Here is a 9,090-nt window from a genome sequence, read left to right as displayed (position 1 = left end):
GTGTAGTAAAAGCTGTGACTAGATTGTCATTTATAGCATTTAATGCATATATCAGAAAATAAGGAAGATCTAAAAACCAATCATATAAACTTTCACTTTAGGAAACTAGAAAAAGCTGAACAAACAAAATCCAACATAAGCAGAAGAAAAGAAAAGTTAAAGCACAAATCAATTAAATTAAAAATAGGAAATCAACAGTGAATAATCAATGAAAGCAAAACCTGATTCTTTGAAAAGATAAATAAAATTGATTAACCAAGGGACACCTAGGTGGCTCAGTCAGTTAAGCATCCAACTCTTGGTTTAGGCTCAGGTCATGATCTCATGGGTCATGGGACACGAGCCCTGCATTGGGCTCCACACTCAGTGGGGAGTCAGCTTGAAGATTCTCTGCCTCTGCCCCTCCCTCCACTCTCTCTCTCTCTTTTTCTAAAATAAATAAATAAATCTTTAGAAAAAAATTGACTAACCTCTAGCGAGGCTAACTAAGAAAAAAGTCTAGACATTAATTACTGATATCAAAATTACTAATATCAGAAATAGAAGAGGGGTCATCATTACTGATCCCATAGACATTAAAAAGATAATAAAGAAATATTATGAGCAACTCTATGCTCACAAATTTGAGAAATGGTGCCAAGACCATGGAAAAAGGACAGACTCTTCAACATAGACATTAAAAGGATAATAAAGAAATATTATGGGCCAGTGGTGTGCCGTGGCCCAGAGGAGCTGTTGAGGGGTTGGGGCTGAGGCCCGTTTGTGTGGGAGCCGTCACTGCTGCTGTTCTCCCTCCCAGCCGCGATCATGCTGGCATTCATCTCCCGCCTGCTGGACTGGTTTCGCTCACTCTTCTGGAAGGAGGAGATGGAGCTGACGCTAGTGGGGCTGCAGTACTCAAGCAAGATCGCCTTCGTCAATGTCATTGCGTCAGGTCAATTCAGTGAACATACAATACCCACAGTGGGCTTCAACATGAGGAAAGTAACTAAAGGTAACGTCACAATAAAGATTTGGGACATAGGAGGACAACCCCGATTCCAGAGCATGTGGGAATGGTACTGCAGAGGAGTCAATGCCATTGTTTACATGATAGATGCTGCCGATCATGAAAAGATAGAAGAAGCCTCTCTAAATGAACTACATAATCTTCTAGATAAACCACAATTACAAGGAATTCCACTGCTAGTACTTGAAACAAGAGAGATCTTCCTAATGCCTTGGATGAGAAACAGCCAATTGAAAAAATGAACCTGTCTGCTATTCAGGATAGAGAAATTTGCTGCTATTCAATTTCTTGCAAAGAAAAGGATAATATAGATATCACACTTCAGTGGCTTATTCAACATTCAAAATCTAGAAGAATCTGAAGCATCTCCTGAAGTCTTCCAGTCCTTCCTGGCTATAATCCTAGAATTATTCTCTGTTCCTCTGAAGTACTTCCCAGAATACCATCCTTCCTAAACCCAAGAAATTGCCTTTTTCAGAGTTTACTTCTCTTGTGCACTGCTGAACATGTGTATCCCTAAACCTTCATAAACAATCAGCTAGAGTTGTCATGATAAAGTCAGTACACACAAAAAAGCTTCTTATACATACTTGTCTTAAACAGTGTGTAGAGCTTTTTTTTTTTTTTTTTTTTAAACACACACTTGACCATCTTAAATCAAGAAAATTACATATTTCTGTTCTGGTCTTTCTGGGCCAGATTTTTATATTGGTTTTCAGTAAATGTCTATGATATTTCATTATAGAGTTCCTTAGCTTAATACTGATACTGACTTGATACAGCATGAAGTTTCCATTGCCACACACAGTATTTAGAAAACCTTTAGCCTGACTCATGTGGGATATAAACACAATGTTTACATATCTCACAAATGCATGTGAAATGTATAATTACACCTTAGGACTTCAAAAATTGGTCTGCAAAGAGTGAGCAGAGGCACCAGATCAGTGTTGTTATTGGTTCTTTACACTGGTGAGATCATATATGAATTTTAAAAACATCTGCTTTCTGAGAATTCTTCATCACCAGATAGCAACTGGGGATAGGGGAGGAACTAAGGCATGCTGTTGTGTATCTGTCCAGATCATTACTTCTCTATTTTGTCTTTTTCTCTTTTTGGGGGGGGGTGGGGTTCAACACACTTTTTTAAATGGTTGGGAATTGAAGATTTTCTCAAAGGCTTTCATGAATTTAGAGCATTCCAGCCAATGTAATAAAATATGCTAAGAATGTAAAAAAAAAAAAAAGAAACATTATGAGCAACTCTATGCTCACAAATTTGAGAAATGGTGCCAAGACCATTCAATGGAGAAAAGACAGACTCTTCACCAAATAGTGTTGGGAAAATGAGATCCACATCAAAAGAATGAAGTTCTTACACCATTTACAAAAATTATCTCAAAAGGAACCAAAGGTCTTTTCTAAAAAATTTTTAAAAGATCTTATTTATTTATTTATTTGTCAGAGAGAGAGCAAGAGAGACAGCACAAGCAGGGGGAGCAGCAAGCAGGAGAAGCAGGGCCCCCACTGAGCAGGGAGCCCGATGCAGGACTGGATCCCAGGACCCTGCGATCATGACCTGAGCAGAAGGCAGACGCTTAATTGACTGAGCCACCCAGGCATCCCAAGGAACCAAAGGTCTAAACATACATGTAAAATGATAAAACTCAGAATAAAACATAGGTAAAAAGCTTCATGACATCAGATTTGGCAATGATTTCTTGGATATGACACCAAAAGTACAAGTAACAAAAGTAAAAATAGATAAATTGGACCCCATCAAACTTTTTTTTTTTAAAGATTTTATTTATTTATTTGAGAGAAAGAATGAGAGAGAGAGCATGAGAGGGGTGAGGGTCAGAGGGAGAAGCAGACTCCCTGCTGAGCAGGGAACCTGATGCGGGACTCGATCCCGGGACTCCAGGATCATGACCTGAGCCGAAGGCAGTCGCTTAACCAACTGAGCCACCCAGGCGCCCGGACCCCATCAAATTTTTAAGAACTTCTATACATCAAAAAAAAAAAAAATACAATCAACAGAGTTAAAAGGCAACCTGTGGAATGGGGGAAATATTTGTAAGTCATAGATCTGATAAGGGATTGATACCTAGAGTATATAAAGAACTTCTACAACTCAACAGCACAAAAACCCTATTTTTAAAATTGGCAAATGAATTGAGGAGACATTTCTTCAAAGAAGATATAAAAATGACCAATGAGCATATGAATAGATGCTCAATGTCACTAATCATTTGGGAAATGCAAATTCAAATTATAATAAGGTATCAGCTTATACTCATTAAGATTGCTACCATCAAAAAACCCAAAAATAACAAATTTTGGCAAGGATGTAGAGAAATTGGACCCTTGAGCACTGCTGTTGTAAATGTAAAATGGTGTAGCCACTATGGAAAACAGTGTGGTGGTTCCACAAAAAATTAAAAGTAGAATTACCATATGTTCCAGCAATTCAACTCTGGGTATACACCCAAAAGAATTGAAAACAGGGTCTTGAAGAGATATTTTTACCATGTTCATTGCAGCATTAATCACAGTAGCCAAGAAGTGGATGCAAAAATAGTGTCCACTGACAGATGAATGGAGAAACAAAATGTGGTATATACATAAAATGAAATATTATTTAGCCTTACAAAGGAAGGAAATTCTTTTTTTTTTTTTTAAGATTTTATTTATTTATTTGACAGAGAGAGACATAGCGAGAGCAGGAACACAAGCAGGGGGAGTGGGAGAGGGAGAAGCAGGCTTCCCACTGAGCAGGGAGCCGGATGTGGGACTCGATCCCAGGACCCTGGGATCATGACCTGAGCCGAAGGCAGATGCTTAACGACTGAGCCACCCAGGCGCCCGGAAGGAAATTCTTACACATGCTACAACATAGATGAATTTGAGAACATTACACTAAATGAAATGGGTGGTCACAAAAAGACAAATACTGTATGATTCTATTTATAGAGGTACCTTGAGTAGTCAAGTCCATATAGAGACAGAAAGGAGAATGGTGGCTGCCAGGGGCTAGGCGTAAGGAGTAATGGGAGTTGTTGTTTAATAAGTAGATATTTTAAGTTTTGCAAGATGAAAAACTCCTGCAAAATGGTTGCACAACAATGTGAATATATTTACACTACTGAACTGTACACTTAAAAATGGTTAAAGTGGTAAATATGTTATGTGTATTTCACCACAATTTAAAAAACAATACCATGGAGACAAAATAAAATTGCTGGTTGATAGGGGTTTGGGGGGAGGGAGGGTGATGGAGCAAAAGTAATTTTTAGGGTAGCAAAAATATTTGGTTTAATACTGTAATGGTGGACACATGTCATAATGCATTTGTCAAAACCCAGAGAATGCACAACACAGAATGAACCTAACATAAACTATAGAGTTTAGTGATTAGTAATATACCAATATCAACTTGTCAATTGTAACGAATGTACCACGCTAATGTAAGCTGTTAGTAATAGGGCAAACTGAGGGGAGATTGAGGAAGTGTGTGGGAACTCTAAGTACTTTCCACTCAATTTTTTGTAAACATACAACTGATTAAAAATAAAAGTATACTATTTTTAAAAATATCTTAGTTGTGATATCAAATTAAGATTCTGCAAAATGTTATAATTTGGGAAACTAGGCAAAATATATTATTTCTTAAAACTGAATGTGAATCTACAATTATCCCAATAAAAAAAAAATCTTTAAAAATAGCCAGACAAAGATGTGGAAAATGTGAGAGAAAATAAAATGCAAAGACAAAGACAATCATTGAGGAGATACATCCAAATAATAGGAATCATAGAAAGAAAGAAGAACAAAAATAAAGAACAGGACGTATGAGTGAAACCATATGATAATTGTTTCTCTGATTGACTTATTTCACTTAGCATAATACCCTCCAGTTCCATCCATGTAGATATTCATCCTTTCTGATGGCTGAGTAACATTCCATTGTATATATGAACCACATCTTTATCCATTCATCCATTGAAGTAGGGGTGGGGGGGTACTGAGTGGGAAGAAATCAGAGAGGGAGACAAACCATGAAAGACTCTTGACTCTGGGAAACAAACTGAGGATTGCGGAAAAGGGAGGTGGGTAGGGGGGTGGGGTAACTAGGTGATGGGCATTAAGGAGGGCATGTGATGTGATGAGCACTGGGTGTTACACTGAACTGATGAATCATTGAACATTATATCAAAAACCAATGATGTACTATACCTTTGCTAATTGAATTTAAATAAAAAAGAACAGAACATCAATAAATAAAATAATTTTTCAGAGTAGAGAGTTGTGAGTCTTTATATTAAAAGAGCTTGCTCACCATGTGTCTATCAAAACATATGAGGAATAAAACATCCCACTACCGGGCCTACCATTATGACATTTCAAAGCAGAGCATAAATTTTTAAAAAAATGGTGAGGAAACAGATTGCTAACAAAAGAATGAAAATAATAGAACCCAACTTCTAATCAGCAACACTACACACTAAATGCAATACCTTCAAAACTTCAGAAGAAAAAATATTTTGAACATAGACTTCTAAAGCCAAACTATCAGCCAAATATGAAGATAAAATAATGCTACATTTCAGACATGCAAAGATCCCAAATTTTACCTTTCTTAAGAAGTTACTTGAGGATGTTCTTCAATGAAATGCAAGATGTCTCAATCAGGATTCTTGGATGTCAGTAACAGAAACTCTAGTTAACTTAAGTAGAAAAAGGACTTATTACTAGGTTATCATGTAGTTCACAGAAACCTGGAGACACGGAAGCCACAGCTAAGGCCACCCTGGGTGAACAGCCACGTTAGAATGCTGCCACTGGTCCTGCTACCCCCACTGCTGCAACCCCCAGACGTCATCCTACCACCACACACCACTACGGCTGAACTCCAGCCCTCCTGTCTGGGCCCAGTTATTTGTGGTCAACTTCGGCATTGTCTTACTCATGCTCTTCAATCCATGGCACGTTATTTTCCTCTGTTCCTTCAAGGCCCCTCTTTTGCTTTATTTCATTGTATTATTATTTTTCCCTTTCAGTTCCCATCCCCACTCCCATTCTACTGCCCACCTCAGTGAGCTACTTGAGTTTATTTCATGTTAATACACTTCCAATCCATCTTCCATATGTTTATTTAGATATATGCATACCCATGAAAATAGACAGGTTGTTTTATAATTACATAAATGGTGTTATGTTGTAAATATCCTTCTGTTTTTACCTTTTCACTCAATGCTAGACTTTGGAGACCTATCTGTATGGCTATAGTAAATTTAGCTCATTTCTTTTTATTGTTTTATGTTTTCTATACTATAAATATACTACAGTTTGCTTATCTGGTCCTATGGTGATGGACACATAGATTGCTCCCAATTCTTCACTACAACAAACAATGCTACAACAAACAACCTCAACTATATTTCCTTAAAGACCTGTGGGAGAATTTCTCTGGAAGATGTATTCAGGAGGACAATTGCTGGGTTGTAGGCTCTACACATATTTAATTTCAGGAGGTATGGCCAAATTAATCTCTGGAAAACCTGTACCAGTTTACACTGCCACCCATAGTTTTCCCTTTCCTCACATCCTCATCAGCATTGATAATATCTGAATTTCTACATATTGCCATTCTTGTAGTGATTTCTCACTGTTACTTTAATTTTCATTTCCCTATTTATTAGCAAACTTGAAAATCTCAATATATTCAAGCTTACCTTCTGTAAATTACTCTCCATATCCTATGCCTAGTTTCCTATTGGGTTTACTGTCTTCTTTTTTAGTTATTAACCTTTTGTCATTTTTGCACATTGCAAATATATTCCTCTAATCTATCATCCATCTGTTGGTTTTTATATTCCTGTCTCCTTTGTGTTTATGACTCCAGATTCAAAGCCATAAGCAGAGTATTCAACCCTTGCTGCCTGGTGGTCAGGGAAAGGAATTATCTGACCATCTTCAGTTTCTACAGTAGGAAGTGGGGCCTGCCTCCCACCAAGATTCAAATGAGGGGGGAATCTTCCACAACAGGTCGAGGATTTAGATGTTAGTCAGTCACTAAGTTTCACGCCTTTGGTTGTCCAATATCCACATATACCCTTAGTCCCATATTTACACTAAAATGCTTCCACTTAATATAGTGCAAATATAACTCATATAGCCAAAAAGTACACTTGTGTCCTCTCTAACTCTAACTAGGCACAGAGACTTAGACAAAATGAGAAGATAGAGAAACTTATCCCCACCCCCCCAAAAAACAGAACAAGGCCATGACCAGAGATCTAAGCAAAACAGATAAATGTAACATACACGATAGAGAATTTAAAGTAATGATGATAAAGATACTCACTGGACTTGAGAAAAGAGTAGAAGACATCAGTGAGACCCCTAACACAGGGATAAGGAATAACATAGCAGAGATAAATAAATGGAATGAGAAACATACTTGATAGAATGAGCAGTAGGCTGGAAGAAGCAGAGGAAAGAATTAATGACCTAGAAACCAGAATAATGGAAAGTAATCAAGTTGAATAAAAGAGGAAAAAAAGAATTATGCAACATGATAATAGACTTAGGGGACTCAGTGACTCCATCACATGTAATCACATTCATATTATAGGAGTCCCAGAAGAGGAAGAGAGAGAAAAGGGGGTACAACATTTATTTGAAGAAATAATAGCTGAAAGTTTCCTTAATCTAGGGAAGGAAACAAATAACCAGATCCAGAAGGCAAAGAGAACCCCCAACAAAATCAACAAAAGTGGATCCACATCAAGACATACTGTAATTAAAATGGCAAAATGTACTGATGAAGGAAAAAAAATTTTAAAGCATCAAGACAAAAGAAGACAGTTACATACAAGGGAAAGCCCATAAGGCTAGCAGGGGATTTCTCAGCAGAAACTTGAAAGCCAGAAGAAAGTGGCATGATAGGTTCAAAATGCTGAATGGGAAAAATCTGCAGCCAAGAATACACAGCAAGGCTATCATTCAGAATGGATGGAGAGATAAAGAGTTCCCCAGACAAGCAAAAACTAAAGGATTTCATGACCACCAAGCCAGCCCTGTAAGAAATATTATTGGGGACTTGAGTGGAAAGGGAGACCCAAAGTGACCATATGAAAGTAGGAAGTGCAAAAGCAGTAAAAATGAATATTTCTGTAAAAATTAGTGAAAGAAATCACAAATAAAAGGATGTAAAATATGATGCCATACACCTAAAATGTGGGGAGGCGAGGAGTAAAGAATTGGTTAAAACATACATGACCATCAAACTCAACATCTAAAAACCAAATAATCCTATCAAGAAATGGGCAGAAAACATGAAGAGACATTTCTCCAAAGAAGACATACAAATGGCCAACAGACACATGAAAAAATGCTCAACATCACTTGGCATCAGGGAAATACAAAAAAAAAAAAAAAACCCCACTGAGATACCACCTCACACGCATCACAATGGCTGAAATTAATGTCAGGAAACAGGTTGTGAGGATGTGGAGAAAGGGGAACCCGCTTACACTGTTGGTGGGAATGCAAGCTGGAACAGCCACTCTGGAAAATAGTATGGAGGTTCCTCAAGAAGTTAAAAATAGAACTACCCTATGATCTAGCAATTGTGCTACTAGGTATTTATCTAAAGGATACAAACATGGTGATTTGAAAGGTCACATGCACCCCAATGTTAATAGCAGCAATGTTTACAATAGCCAAAATACAGAAAGAGCCCAGGTGTGCATTGTCAGATGAATGGATAAAGATGTGATATATATATATATAATATATATATAACATATATAATATATATATGAATATTACTCAGCCTATATACATATTACTCAGTCTTTCTCTCTCTCTATATATATGTATGTATATGTATATATATATAGGAATATTACTCAGCCATCAAAAAGAATGAAATCTTGCCATTTGCAATCACATGGATGGAACTAGAGCGTATTATGCTAAGCAAAATAAGCCAGTCAGAGAAAGATAAATATAATATGATTTCACTCATATGTGGAATTTAAGAAACAAAACAGATGAACATAGGGGAAGGGAAG

At 37.1% G+C, this 9,090-nt stretch overlaps 1 pseudogene; it reads left to right on the top strand.

The window, feature by feature from the left end:
* Positions 1 to 796: 796 nt before the first annotated feature.
* Positions 797 to 1,945, top strand: LOC102733931 (ADP-ribosylation factor-like protein 8B pseudogene; annotated as a pseudogene).
* The last annotated feature ends 7,145 nt before the right edge of the window (positions 1,946 to 9,090 follow it).

Source organism: Leptonychotes weddellii, chromosome X (genome assembly GCF_054177405.1).
Source record: "Leptonychotes weddellii isolate Sample4059 chromosome X, ASM5417740v2, whole genome shotgun sequence".
NCBI lineage: Eukaryota > Metazoa > Chordata > Mammalia > Carnivora > Phocidae > Leptonychotes > Leptonychotes weddellii.
This window is presented reverse-complemented; position numbering and strand designations above follow the sequence as displayed.